Source organism: Notamacropus eugenii, chromosome 3 (genome assembly GCF_028372415.1).
Source record: "Notamacropus eugenii isolate mMacEug1 chromosome 3, mMacEug1.pri_v2, whole genome shotgun sequence".
NCBI classification, from domain to species: domain Eukaryota; kingdom Metazoa; phylum Chordata; class Mammalia; order Diprotodontia; family Macropodidae; genus Notamacropus; species Notamacropus eugenii.
This window is the reverse complement of record NC_092874.1, coordinates 104,688,516-104,702,929: the sequence shown is the minus strand read 5'-3', so window position 1 is coordinate 104,702,929 and position 14,414 is coordinate 104,688,516. Positions and strand designations below refer to the sequence as shown.

The window sequence follows — 14,414 nt, the reverse complement described above, 5'->3', positions numbered from 1 at the left end:
GTTTTAGACAAATAGCACATTAAGAGCAGAGAATTCTGTAAAATATTCTAGCCTGGTCCAAGAATATGGATAATGGTCTCTGCTATAGAACCAAGGGAAAATTGTTAAGAAGGAGTAAAAGACACATCTTTTGCTTGTAGATATGTGAAGATTAGAGACAAAGATGGAGATAGAGATGAATATAAACACAGATGGGGTACGGATATCTTATTGATAAGGTTACATGAATAGGTTTAGATATAGATACAGGTATAAGTATAGTATAGGTATAGAGGCAGGCAAGAAAGCAGAGTGAGAGAGAGAGAGAGAGAGAGAGAGAAAGAGGGAGTTATCTTAGAACAAATGGTAATTCATTCTAAGATTTCTATTATTTTCATCCATACTACTACTACTAATAATAATTTAATATCATAAATTAGATACTTGCAAGTGAATATTTGGTCTGCTTGCAATGCAGGTTTTAAAGTATGCATTGTTTGTGTAGGTATAAATATGTATATATATTCAATGTGTATAATCTAGCTATATGTTTAGTATAATATAGATATGTAATGTATCTATTCTAGACAGAAAAAAGGTTTAAAATAATATTTAAACAGAAATTTTAAGGTTTTGTCAATATACAAAGAAAAGGATTTCATCACATGGATATTGTGATAGAAGAAGCATCTATGACAGCCTTGAAAACTTTATTTTGGAATGACAACCCAGAAGTGACCATTCCTGAGGGCTGTTTGAAGAAAGACACTGTGTTTATTTCAAAAAGGAAAAACAATGTCTTTTGAAAACTGCATGATTTCTGGGGTTTTTTCTTAAAAGAATGGAACAAAATGACAAGGGTGAAAAATGACAAGAGGACAACCAGGGTATTCCACTGGCACTGTCCAAACATCACGGGCAAGGAAGGCCTCCTTCATGCAGGCTAGAGACCTCTCATGGTGAACTCAAGGAAGAATAAGAGTGAAACAGGATGGGAAGATAGATGCAAGCATCAATAAGGTCTCGTTGGAAGTCAGATACTACTAAATTCATGATGTCACAAATTCATTTGAATATCCGAGTACAAGAAGAAGGAATGAGGAAAATGTTCAACTTTTATCTGGACTTCAATAGGATAAAAATTTTAAAGTCAAATGATATGTTCTGCTCCAGTCCTTGGTTTTCTTTGGTATGGGAGAGAGAGGTGCATGTCTTAGGTAGGAGATGATGCTCCCTTGTCCTTCCAAAAGGCTTTAGGCAGAACAAGAAGAAGCTTCATGAGTGCCCCTCCTAGGTGGGAGTTGCCAAAGATAAGGATGACGGGATGAACAGATGTGCACAGGTAAATCACAATTTGCCAAGGCCAGTACCAGGTGCTCCCAATACCTGAAAACATTTTATCAATGATAGAAGATATGAAAGAAAGACCATAAAGGACCAGGAAGGAGACCAGCAATTTCCGAGCTCTTTTGTGAGCCTGAATACTAGGATCCTGGGCACTGTTGGCACTACATTTCATTTTCCAGAAATGTCTCTGCAAAGAGGTAATCAGGAGAACTATGGAGACTACAAACAAAGAAGAGGGGATACACAAAGCAATGAGTTTCAAAGGAAAAAAATAATGGATTTCTAGTTTCCTATTGAAGTTATATAAGGTTCCATTCTCAAAAAATGTCCCCTGAAAGAATGCTTGATATAAAACATTGTTCCCTGCAAAAAACAACATGGTGATGATGAAAGAGATTAGCAGGGAGAATAGTAAAAACCAATGCGCTAGTCCCTTTACTCTCCACTTCAGCCCAAAGAAAATGGGATGAGTAAAGTTTGCAATCTTTACACAGAAGAGAACGCTAAGCCAAGTGGCAAACCAGAATGTGGCTGTATTCAGAAAATCCCAGTAAATCCCAAAGTACTGGCGGATAGGTTCCTTGGAATATTGTAGGTAGTGAAAAAAATAGAAAAAGTTGTGTATCATTCCAACCCACTGCAGAAAAAAGCGGGAGGCACCCAAACTAATCAGGATCATGTCACAGGGAGACAGCTAATGGCATCTAACCCATTCCCTTCCTAGTACCACAACAATGAAGCCATTAGCCATGATCCCCAGGAAGCATAACAAGACAAAGAGAACCATGGTGAAGACTGTGAATGGTTCCACCATTTCAGTCACTCCTTCACTGAAAACCCTTGCTTAGATCTAGTTCATGGAACTCCTGTTTTGCTTGATGAGATTGTACAGGGGGAAAGCTCTACTGCTTCCTTCTAAGGCACAGCATAATTAGAGAGTTTTGTGAGATTGGGGAGGAAAGGTTCATAAAGCTCTGTATGGATGCAAATCTCCACTAGTCTCAGTTTCTTTTCAAATGCATATGATTTGCATTCTTTGCTCGGATCAGGGAAAATAATTTCTCTGGGCTTCAGTCATGGCAGCTGAACCTTTTTTCCATAATATCATGCATCAAGACTTAGGAGGATCTTCTGGGGTTCTCTAGTCCCATTCCCAAATTTTGTGAATCAAAAAATTGAGGACTAGCAAGGTTATGACTTGCACAAGATCACACAGGTATTGGGCATCAGAGGTGGGATTCAAATACATGTCTTGTAATTTGAGAGTTAGTGCTACTTTCACTGTACCAAACTTCCTCCCAAACTCACTCCCTGAAGACACAACTATCTTCCAGACAAACTGCCAGCATTTGGAGTATAGGGTGTGTGATGTCCTTTTATTATAGGTAAGGGTAAGAAGAAGAATTACCTTTTTGTGACTATATGTACAAATTATTCTTTTTCTTTATAAACACTCCTTCAGGAGGGGCCTTTACCTAATGATAAATAAACAGGGAAGGGAGTAAGAATGGTAAACCTGTCAATAATCTCAGCTTTGAAAATGAACTAGGGGAGGAGCTAAGATGGCAGAGTGGAAAGATACACATATGATAGCTCTTACTCCACAGCCCATAAAATACCTGTAAAGAAGAACTCTCAACAAATTCTAGAGCAGCAGAAGCCACAGAAAAATGGAGTGGAGCAGATTTCTATACCAGAGTGACCTGAAAGACCAAAGGGAAAGGTCTGTCACACCAGACATGGAGCAGAGCCCATCCCTGCTTTGGCCACGCAGCACCGAGAGGAGCAGATCCAAGCAGCCTTCAGGGACAGAATCTCCAGCAGCAGTGCAGATCCCTCAACCCAGAAGCACAAAAGGTCAGGGACAGGGTCTTTTAGGCTGGCCAATAAGGGAGCAGGGTGTCCCCATAACTCTGGCCTCCTCAGGTTGCAGCAGTAGAGGCAGCAGCAGACAAGGGCTCCCAAAGCATACAGTAGCCAACATCCTTTGTTGAAAGTCTCATTTTTAACCCCCTGAGGGAACTGAGCCCTGGGTGGTGGCCTTGCCCCCACCTGAGCAGTTGATCTTAATCTCACACAGCCTAGCAGCCCTGCCCCTGCCTAAATCGCCTGAGGTTTGTGAGCAGCTCATCTGAATCTCAGTCCCCAGTGCTGGCTTGGTGGAACTGGAGTCCAGTTGGTTGTGGAGAGGAAACTCAGAAGTCAAGTAACTGGCTGGGAAAATGCCCAAAAAAGGGAAGAAAAATAATACCATAAATGGCTACTTTCTTGGAGAACGGGTGTCTCCCCTCATCCTTTCAGATGAGGAAGAACAAGACTTACTGTCAAAAGAAGTGAAGGCCTCTGCCTCCAAAGGAAACTTAAACTGAGTTCAGGCAATAGAAGACCTTAAAAAACAAGTTAGTAGCTTACTAAAGGAGAACCAAAAAAAAAAAATGCTGAGGAAAACAATAGCTTTACAAAGAGGCTAACTCAATTGGAAAAAGAGGTCCAAAAAGCCAATGAGGACAAGGAGGTTTTAAAAAGCAGAATTAGCCAAATGGAGGAGAAGGTTCAAAAGCTCACTGAACAAAATAATTCATTGAAGGAGAGAATTGAGTTCAGGGCAATGAATGACTATGAATTAAACTAATCAGTTAGTAAGCAAAACCAAAAATTTGAAAAAATAGAAGATAATGTGGAACATCTCGTTGGAAAAACAACTGACCTGGAAAATAGATCCAGGAGAAATAATTTTAAAATTATTGGACTACCTGAAAGCCATGATCAAAAAAAGAGCTTAAACATTATCTTCCATGAAATTATCAAGGAAAACTTCCCTGATGTTCTAGAATCCGAGGGCAAAATAAATATTGAAACAATCCACTGATCACCTCTTGAAAGAGACCTGAACAGAGAAACTCCTAGGAATATTGTGGCCAAATTTCAGAGTTCCCAGATCAAGAAGAAAATACTGCAAGCAGCTAGAAAGAAACAATTTGAGTACTGTGGAAATACAATCAGGATAACACAGGGTCTGGCAGCATCAAAATTAAGGGATTGAAGGGCTTGGAATGGGATATTTCAGAGGTCAAAGAAATTGGGATTGAAACCAAGAATCACCCGCCCAACAAATCTGAGTATAATACTTCAAGGGAAAAATGGTTATTCAATGATATGGATGACTTTCAATCATTCATGTTGAAAAAAAGACCAGATTTATATATAAAAATTTGACCTCCCAAGAAAAGAATCAAAAGAAACATGAAAAGGTAAACAGGAAAGAAAAATCATAAAAGACTCTCTAAAGCTGAACTGTTTACATTACTACATGGAAAGAAAATATTTTTAACTCTTGAATCTTTTCTCAGTATTTGGATAGTTGGAGAGATTGTACATACACACACACACATACACATAGCTAGTTAGAGAGTACAGGGTGTGTTATATCAGAAGAGATGATATCCACACACAAAAAAATAAAATAAAATAAAAATTAAGAGGTGATGGAGGAAAATTCTGGAAAGAGAAAGGGAGTAATGGAATGGGGCAGGCTATAATTCATAAAAGAGATTAGAAAAATCCTTTTCAATGGAGGAGATAAAGGAGAAGGGGAGAGGGGAAAAATAAAGCTACTCTCTCCTCATGTGGCTGAAGAAGGGAATAACATGCTCACTGAATGTGATACGAAAATTAGTATCACACCACAGGAAAGTAGGAGAAGAGGCGGCAAGTGGGATGAGGGGCATGTTAGAAGGGAAGGCAAATGGGAGAAGGGAGTCACTAGAAATAAACACTTTCAAGAAGAGACAACATCAATTGTAGGGGGAAAATAAGGGGAGATAGAGTAGGACAGAGGGCAATATAATTAGTATTACACAACATGATTATTATGGATGTCTTTTGCAAAAGAACACATATTTAGCCTGTATTGAATTGCTTCCCTTCTCAGTGGTGCTGGTGAGGGAGAAGGGGAGGGAGAGAAGTTGGAATTCAAAGCATTACAAAGAATGTTGAGAATTTTTATTGCATATAATCGGGAAATAACAACTACAGGGAATGGGGTAAAGAAATTTATCTTGCCCTACAAGAAAAGAGAGAGGATGGGGATAAGGGAAGGGTGGGGTGTGATAGAAGGGAGGATACATTGAGGGAAAGAATAATCAGAATGCAAGGTATTAGGAAGCAGGGGGAGGAGAGTGATGGGGAGAAAAATTGGACATGTTACAAAGTGAGGTAAAAGCAATTAGTATTAAAACATTTGACTGAATTAATGACTGAGAATAAATCAATGACATCTTTAGTTTGAGGGAAAGAATTTCAGTCTAAATTCCCTCGAGGAAGGTAACCTCGGGCAAAATTTGGCATCGATGGAAAAGTTAAGCTTTTAATGGTAAATTTGATTTTATGATCCCTATTTAATCAGAAACTAGAACATGTATAGAAAGGCATGTAAGCCACTTAGTATTTCCCTGAAAAGATGTTCCTTAGCCAAAGTGAAATTATAATCATATTTGAAACCTGGTTATTAGAACTTGCCATTTCTGGATGCTATGGGACTATTAAGTGACTGTTACTCTGAGTCTAACTCCAGGTAAGGGTAGCAAGAAAGGCGATCTGAGCCTCCAGTCCATGAGGCCAGGAAGCTGGTGAGATGCTGGTATGAAATGCTTAAGGTGATCTCATGGGAAGGGTGAGCGAGCGGCTATTCAGCCTGGGCTGAGGTAGGATTCTCCTGACTCAATTTCCCCACTAACACCTGGCAGACTTTAAGCCCGACTGAAGGCAAGTGGATAATCTAATCCTGCCTGGAACTGACATGAAGTCGGGGAGATACTGTATCCCTGCAATGTCCCTACTCTTGGTGGCATTTTCCTATATTCAAAATGTTTGTAAACTTAATACCAGATCTATTCAATTGTAGATTATTGGTAGGGGAACATCCGAGGTTAAGTCTAAAATTAAGCTATTAGGCATAGGACTTTAGACAACAACAATAAGCTATGGTCCTTTAACTCTTAGTAATACTGTGGAGACAATTAGGTCAAGAGCTTGTGAAGGTAACAACATAAATATTATTTGTGTCTCAGTTGGTTAATGTTTTAAAAGCAAAATTCTTTTGTGGTCCATATTGTAAATGCTTTTTTTTTTTTTTATCATAGTTCTCTGAATCCTTTGTATTTATTTTTGTTATACTGAAATTTTATTTTATTTTTTTTTATTAAACTTTTAACATTTAATTTCACACAATTTTGGGTTACAAATTTTCTCCCCTTTTTTCCCCCTCCCCCCCCCAGACCCAAGTTTTCTAATTGCCCCTGTGACCTATCTGCTCTCTCCTCTATCCTCCCTCTCTGCCCTTGTCTCCGTCTTCTCTTTTGTCCTGTAGGGCCAGATAGCTTTCTTGACCCCTTAACCTGTATTTCTTGTTACCCGGTGGTAAGAACATTACATTTGGTCCTAACACTTTGAGTTCCAACTTCTTTAGCTCCCTCCCTCTCTACCCCTTCCCCTTGGAAGACAGGCAGTTCAATATAGGCCATATCTGTTTAGTTTTGCAAATGATTTCCATACTAGTTGTGTTGTATAAGACTAACTCTATTTCCCTCCATCCTGTCCTGTCCCCCATTACTTCTATTTTCTTATGGTCCTTTCCCTCCCCATGAGTGTCGACCTCGTATTGCATTCTCCTCCCCATGCCCTCCCCTCTATCCTCCCCCGCACCCTGCTTGTGCCCCTGTCCCCCACTCTCCTGTATTATGAGAGAGGTTTTCCTATCAGAATGAGTGTGCATTATATTCTTTCCTTTAGTGGAATGTGATGAGAGTAGATCTCATGTTTTTCTCTTGCCTCCCCTCTTTATCCCACCACTAATAAGTCTTTTGCTTGCCTCTTTTATGAAGAATAATTTGCCCCATATAACTTCTCCCTTTCTCCTCCCAATATTTCTCTCTCACTGCTTGATTTCATTTTTTTTTTTTAGTATATGATCCCATCCTCTTCAATTCACTCTGTGCACTCTGTCTCTATGTATGTGTGCGTGTGTGCATGTGTGTGTGTGTGTACTCCCACCCAGTGCTCAGATACTGAAATGTTTCAAGAGTTATAAATATTGTCTTTCCATGTAGGAATGTAAACAGTTCAGCTTTAGTAAGTCCCTTATGATTTCTCTTTGCTGTTCGCCTTTTCATGGATCTCTTCATTCTTGTGTTAGAAAGTCAAATTTTCTTTCCAGCTCTGGTGTTTTCATCAGGAAAATTTGAAAGTCTTCTATTTCATTGAAAGACCATTTTTTCTCCTGAAGTATTATACTCAGTTTTGCTGGGTAGGTGATTCTTGGCTTCAGTCTTTGTTCCTTTGACTTCTGGAATATCCTATTCCATTCCCTTCTATCCCTCAATGTAGAAGGTGCCAGATCTTGTACTATCCTGATTGTATTTCCACAATACTTGAATTGTTTCTTTCTAGCTGCTTGCAATATTTTCTCCTTCACCTGGGAATTCTGGAATTTGGCCACAATGCTCCTAGGAGTTTCTCTTTTTGGATCTCTTTCATGCGGTGTTCTGCGGATTCCTTGAATATTTATTTTGCCTTCTGGTTCTAGAATCTCAGGGCAGTTTTCCTTGAAAATTTCATGGAGGATGATGTCTAGGCTCTTCTTTTGATCATGGTTTTCAGGTAGTTCCAGAATTTTTACATTGTCTCTCCTGATTCTATTTTCCAGGTCAGTTGTTTTTCCAATAAGATATTTCACATTATCTTCCATTTTTTGAATCTGCGGGGTGTGTTCTGAGATATCTGTCTTTCTCGAAAAGTCCAAAGCTTCCATCTGTACCATTCCAGATTTGAGAGATCTATTTTCTTCAGTAAGCTTTTGAATCTCCTTTTCCATTTGGTTAATTCTGCTTTTGAAAGCATTCTTCTCCTCATTGGCCCCTTGCACCTCCCTTGCCAGCTGAGTTAGGCTAGTGCTCAAGGTGCCAATTTCTTCAAGATTTTTTTGGTTCTCCTTTAGCAGGGAGCTGAACTGTTTTTCATGCTTCTCCCTTATCCCTCTCATTTCCCTTCCCAGTCTTTCCTCCATCTCTCTAACTTGATTTTCAAAATTCCTCTTGAGCTCTTCCATGGCCCGAGCCCATTGAGTGAGCTGGGACACAGAATCCTCGATTTCTGTGTCTTTGCCTGATGGCAAGCATTGTTCTTCCCCATCAGAAAGGAAGGGAGGAAGTTTTTTTTCTCCGATAAAGTACCCTTCAATAGTTTTATTTCTTTTCCCTTTTCTTAGCATTGTCTCCACCTAGTGGCCTGACCTCTGAATGTTCTCCTCACACCCACCTCGCCTCCTGGTCCTCCCAGCCAGCATTTGGGGACTGAGATTCAAATGCTGCTTCCCGCCTTAGGATTTTTGGCGGGGGCAGGGCTGCTATTCAGTGTGAGAATTAAGTTCAGGTGCTGAGGTCAGGGGCAGGGCTGCCTCTCTGGCTCAATTCCCTCAGGAGGTTTATGCACAGACCTTGCACAATGGATCCAGGCTCCCCCCCGTTTGGGGAGCCCCCGTCCGCAGCCGCCTCTCAACCCCCACCTCCCGGGGGGGCCCGAGCCATGGGGGCACCTCACTCCCCTCTCAACCCGCCAAAGAGACTCTCTCACCTACCCCCGTCAGTCACCTGTTGGTGGGGGGCCCATGCAGCTGCTGAAGATCCCGCCTCTGGATCCCTCTCAGAACTGTGTCTCTCGGAGCCGCGGCGGCCGTCACCGCCGCAGGTCCGGGCTCGGCACCGTGTCTGCAGCACGACGGACCTTTTGCGAGAGGTTTGCAGGTCCCTCTGTGGGTGTGGGGACCCGCGTGGCCGCTGGAGACTCCGTCCCGCAGCCCTCTCAGATCTCTTTCCCACAGTGTCGCAGCTGCGGCAGGGCTGCTCTCCTCTTCCCGCCCCGGCGCCCAGTCCCCGGCGTGAAGAACCCCCCGCGAGAGGTTTGCAGGTCTCTCCAGAACAGAAATCTCCCTCGGTCCAATATTCCGTGGTCTCTGGGTGCAGAGTTCGCCCTGGGTTAGTCCCCTCTGCCATTCTGTGGTTTGTGGGTTAGGAGCTATGTGTATGTGCGTCTTTCTACTTCGCCATCTTGGCTCCGCCTCTGTAAATGCTTTAAAAAGAAGTATTACCAGACCAAAAGTTTGAATTGCTTTATCTGTTATAAATCTGATAAAAATAAAATTTAACAAAAAAAAAAGAAAATGAAGTAAGAATTCAAGTTAACCTAAAAAGAAGCATGGGAAGCTGCCCTGGAAAAGAAGGCAAGCTTCTAACAGAAAGGGAATTGAAGTCTGCCAGAGACCCTTAGAAAGAATAATATTGAGTAGTGATCTTCAGTGGACCTCTGGAGAATTGAAGCCAAGAATTGAACCAGCCATAACAACCAGCTAGTAAATTTACTTCAGGAAAACCAGAATAGAGATAAATATGTGAAATGCATTTTAAATATTCCAGGTGTCAAAGCCACCAAGTATCCAAGAGGATGATGAAAGTAATAACATATTAATTAGAGATGGTCTAAAGCCCAGAAAAGGAATGGTCAGAGAACAATTTGTATGAAAATGGCAAGGTGGATGCAACGTTAGTGGAAGCAAACTCAGTGTGAATCAATAGATGATTTAGCAGCCAAAGGAGCTAGTTTAACCTTAAGGGGCATTAAGAGAAATATGGTGTCCACAACTGGGGAGATTTTTAGTTCCCTTGTTCTCTGCCCTAGTCACATCATGTTTTAAGTATTGTGATCATGATCTTGATTAAGTATAATGATTTAGTAGCTATTTGTCAGAATGAATGCTGACAAGAGAAGGGCCATCAGGATGGTGAAGAGGCAGGAGACCATTCCTTTTGGGAGTTGGCTCAAACTGAGTTTGTTTAGCCTGGAAAAAAGAAAACAAAATAATAAAAATTCTTAAATATTTGAAGATATGTATTTTTTGTTCTATTTTTTTTCACTTTTGCTGAAATGATAGAATTATTAGCAAATGAGAGAGTCTGAGAAGGGACAGATTTTGGCTTGGTTTATAGAAAAATTTCCTATAAAATAAGGGTTCTTGGGAGGCAGAGCCAAGATGGTAGAAGAGAAACAGGGACCTGCTAGAGCTCTGCCACCAAATTCCTCAAAAACCCTGGAAAAATTGACTGAATGTATTCTGGAGCTGCAGAAACCACAGAATGATGTACTAAAGCAGACTTCCAGTCCAAGATAATTAGAAGGTAGACAGGAAGGGACAGGAAGGGACAGGAAGGTCTATCAGGTCAGGCTGGGAGCAGAATTTGGTTTGTCATGGACTGTGCCAGTATGGACAGAACTGGAGCAGACCTTAGGACATTGAATCACTGGCAGCTGCTGCAGTTTCTAATCTTTTCAACCAATAAACATCAAAGACAGCACTGAAGGTCCGTGGGAAGAGTCTCTCACCTGACAGAGAGGGGAGCATGGCCTGACCCCAGACCCAGCCTCACCCTCAGTCCTGGCCCCAGACCTACAGCTGCAGCAGACACTGCTGAAATAGAGGCTACTTCTGGAGCCCTCCACTTAACAAAGAGCTCAAAAGTCAAATAACTGACTGGGAAAGCAAGAAAAGGTGGGGGTGGGTATGGAGAAAGAGACTACAGATTCTTACTTTCTCAGTGAAGAAGTTATTTTCATACATCATTGATGACAAGGAAGATTATAACATACAGCCAGAGGAAGACAACAAACCCAAAGCTCCTTCATCTAAAAGCCTCCAAGAAAAATAGGAATTTGTCTCAGGTCATGGAAGAAAATAAGAGAAGTAAAGTTAAACTGGGAAGAGAAATGAGAGGGGTGCAAGTAAATCATGAAAAATGAATCAACAGCTTGCTAAAGGAAATCCAAAACAAATGTTGAAGAAAATAATACCTTTGTCCTTTGTTTAGCTCCTTACTAAATCTCAGGCCCTCTGCTTTTGTGTCAATGAATCTCCCAATGGCTACAGAGAAGGTCTAAGTGAATTCATTCACATTTTGAACCAGCTCTCCCATCTCTATCTTCAACATAATGGTGTCAAAACGTGGAGTCCAAATATAATTGAACTCTCATGACCTTCTCCTAGCCACTGGGATATGAGGTAAGCACCTTTTGCTTTGTTGTCTTCCCCAGACCTTTTTTCTCCCACAGTCTCCCTAGCAGTGAGATCCCTGGAGTGCCCAGACACTGCCAGTGGCATCTGTAGCTCCACTGACTTCTAGGAGATCAGTAAGATTGTTGACCCTTGTATAAGGGGATGTCCTTGTGTTGGGTAGATCACATTTTTTTTTCCACTCTTTCTGGGACTCTGGGAAAAGGGTGGAGAGGTTGCTTGGAGACTGCTGAGAGGGGAATTTGGGAGGAGATCTTAAGGAAAAATGACTAGTGTTCCATTGTGACACAGGCTGATCAATATAATCTAGAAAAGTAATTTGTGAAGGGGGTTTCTAAACAAAACAAGCTTAGTAAGAAATTTGGTCTCCAAAACCTAAGTAAAAGGCACCTTGTTCTGCTTGAACAGACTTTAACCTGTGTTGTTCCTCCTGTACCTTCGTTTATCCTATATTGTTCCTTCCTCTCTCCCATGGGATGTTGGGAGAGGTGGGCCTCTGTACCCTGGTTTCAGGGTCTCTGCGCTGTGGGCCTTTGAGCCTGGTTTTCTTTGGGGATCCCTACAAACTGTATTTGGGGTCTCTATGCCCAGTGGACCTCTGCACTTGGTTTTCTTTGGGGGTCCATGTGCTCCAGTTTCAGAGTCTCTGCACCCTGTGTTGCTCCTCTTCCTTGTTGGATGTTGGAGAGGTGGGTCTGTGGTCCTCTGAGCCTGGAAAAACTGCCTAGATGTACACCCCCTCTCTCCCTATTCTTTTCTTACCCTCCATTGAGGGTTATTCATTTTCAAGTCTCTTAAATCTCAAAGATAAAAGAAACAAGGAACTCCTTTCCAGCCAAGACTGGAAGGCTCTGAGTCCAGCAGTTGGAGGCTATGGACCTGGACACACCTTCCAAAACCCTACTTAGAAGGGTAAGTCCAATTCCCTCATTTCACTCTTCACTAGGAACTGGGAAAACTGTGGGTACTCCCTTCCTTCTGTACCCCAATACTCCCTGTCCCCACACCAATGCCCACAGGATCTCAATTCTCTCCTGGCATGCTGGCCACCAGATCCTTGCAGCTGGACTCAGCAGAAATTTCCCCTAGGCTAGCAAAAACATGAATCTGTCGATAATAATCTTTTCTTTTAAAATGCTTACAGTATTGGGCCTTAGAAATTAAAATGTTAGCACTAGTGATTATGACTCTAGATTTGATTTGCTCATTCAACTAACAGTCACTTGATTGGTAATTAATTGGTTCTGTTTCAAATTTTAAGTACATGCTTGTGGTATGGATGTATTTTTACATTTTTCTTATATTGTGTAATTTTGCATTACCTATGTTATTAGAAAATCCATTTCTCTTATAATCTATATGCTGTTAGATTAATAATTGTACTATCAGATTATGAGGTTGTTAACTAAAACAAGGATTGTTGAAACCATCTAGTCATAAATTCTTATCAAACCTGTGTAAAGTCTTCTGTGTAGCAGAATTCCTACTGAGTAGTTATGGAGTTCCTAAAGAAGGAACTTGTTTCAGCAAGAATTTGAAAATATATAAAAATGATCTCTAGTAACTGACTTTGCATCAGGACAAATTTAAAATTTGAGATATGAGTCCTGGCAAATTTTTAATTAGTGAAATTTGCCATGTGAGGTAAAAGTTCTTGGGACTATAAGGAACTATGTTTTGAGGTATCTGATGGATCATAAAATTCCATCAAAAATCAATTCAGCATCTGAGAGAAGTGCCACAAGCTATTCGGAGAAAATGTGACCATTTCAGGTAGAGATCTTCCTCTAGAGCAGTTGAGAGGACAATTCTAGCCTCTACCTAGGCTCAGTTTCTGTTGGGACTGGAAGCTCAATTCCGTGTGGACAGTCTCGGGCAGGTAAAAGTGGGACTTCTAAATCTTAGAGTCTTACGAGGCCCTCCATGAACAGCGGGGGTTCGAGAAGGTCAGACCGAGCTAGCTCGGCTAGCTCGGGTATTTCCGCCTCTCCCCCGGAGATACCTGATGGGTGGAGTCTCCCTGCCCTCGAGGTCGTCCCGGATTGGAGCACACCTAGTTACCTAACAGCATGGTATTGAGATGCAAACTGTGTGGCTGAAGATTAAGTAGGATTGAGGAAGCCAGAAAGCTCTTAGCACGTGTGGAGCCAAAGAGAAAAGTAGGGCTCCGCTTCTTTTCTTTCCTCTCTCCCCTCCCCCTCTCTCCCCCGCTTGTACTTCTACTTCCATTCCCTTAAGCTTAGCCTTCTTAGGAAATCTCCCCCTCTTCGTCCTAAGAAAGAAGAGCCCCTGCACTTGTAACCGAAACCCTGTAATAAAGCTCAACCCCTGTTTGACTCTGGAACGTCCTTTCTCTCATATGTGCATCCGGCGTGGCCAGCCGAAGACCTCGGGAGGTGAGGTAAGAAAGACTCGGGTAGCCCAATACAGGCCTCTAGGCTTGCCAAGTTTCCCCATTGTGTTCCTTTGAAAAGGAATGTTTCCCACCTGAGGATTCCTGAGTCTGGCAGTAAGGTGGAAGTGATGCTAGGTGTTTGCAAAACTGTGATGTTTTATCTAGTCATGTCCTTGCTTTTCCTTTTTATGGCAAATTTCTGTAATCAAAGCAAGTAGTCAATCTGAATGAGTAGTTATTCTGTTCCCCAATTGGGTAAGTTAGTACTCCTGTATGGCCATGTGAAAGATTAAATCTCTGGAAGAGAACATTCTTTCTGAGTGATATGGAAATAGACAAAGAGAGAAAAAATTTGTGAAAGAAAGTATAAACACAATTATCCCATAGACTAAGGCTGGGATACAACTGAGTTGCCACATTAGAGTGTGTGTTTAAAATGTGAGATATTCAGCCTAAGATTATATTCTTTTTATACATTAAATAACGTAGTAAATGGATATTTGGATTAGTCATATGCCTGTTACTAGGTACATATCTAAATGGAATAAGGTCCTTAAAAGTTTCAAAATGATGTTA

General features: G+C 41.4%; 1 pseudogene; it reads right to left on the bottom strand.

Moving 5' to 3' along the window:
• Positions 1-1,192: 1,192 nt before the first annotated feature.
• LOC140531220 (taste receptor type 2 member 41-like) lies at positions 1,193-10,777 on the bottom strand (annotated as a pseudogene).
• Between the last annotated feature and the right edge of the window lie 3,637 nt (positions 10,778-14,414).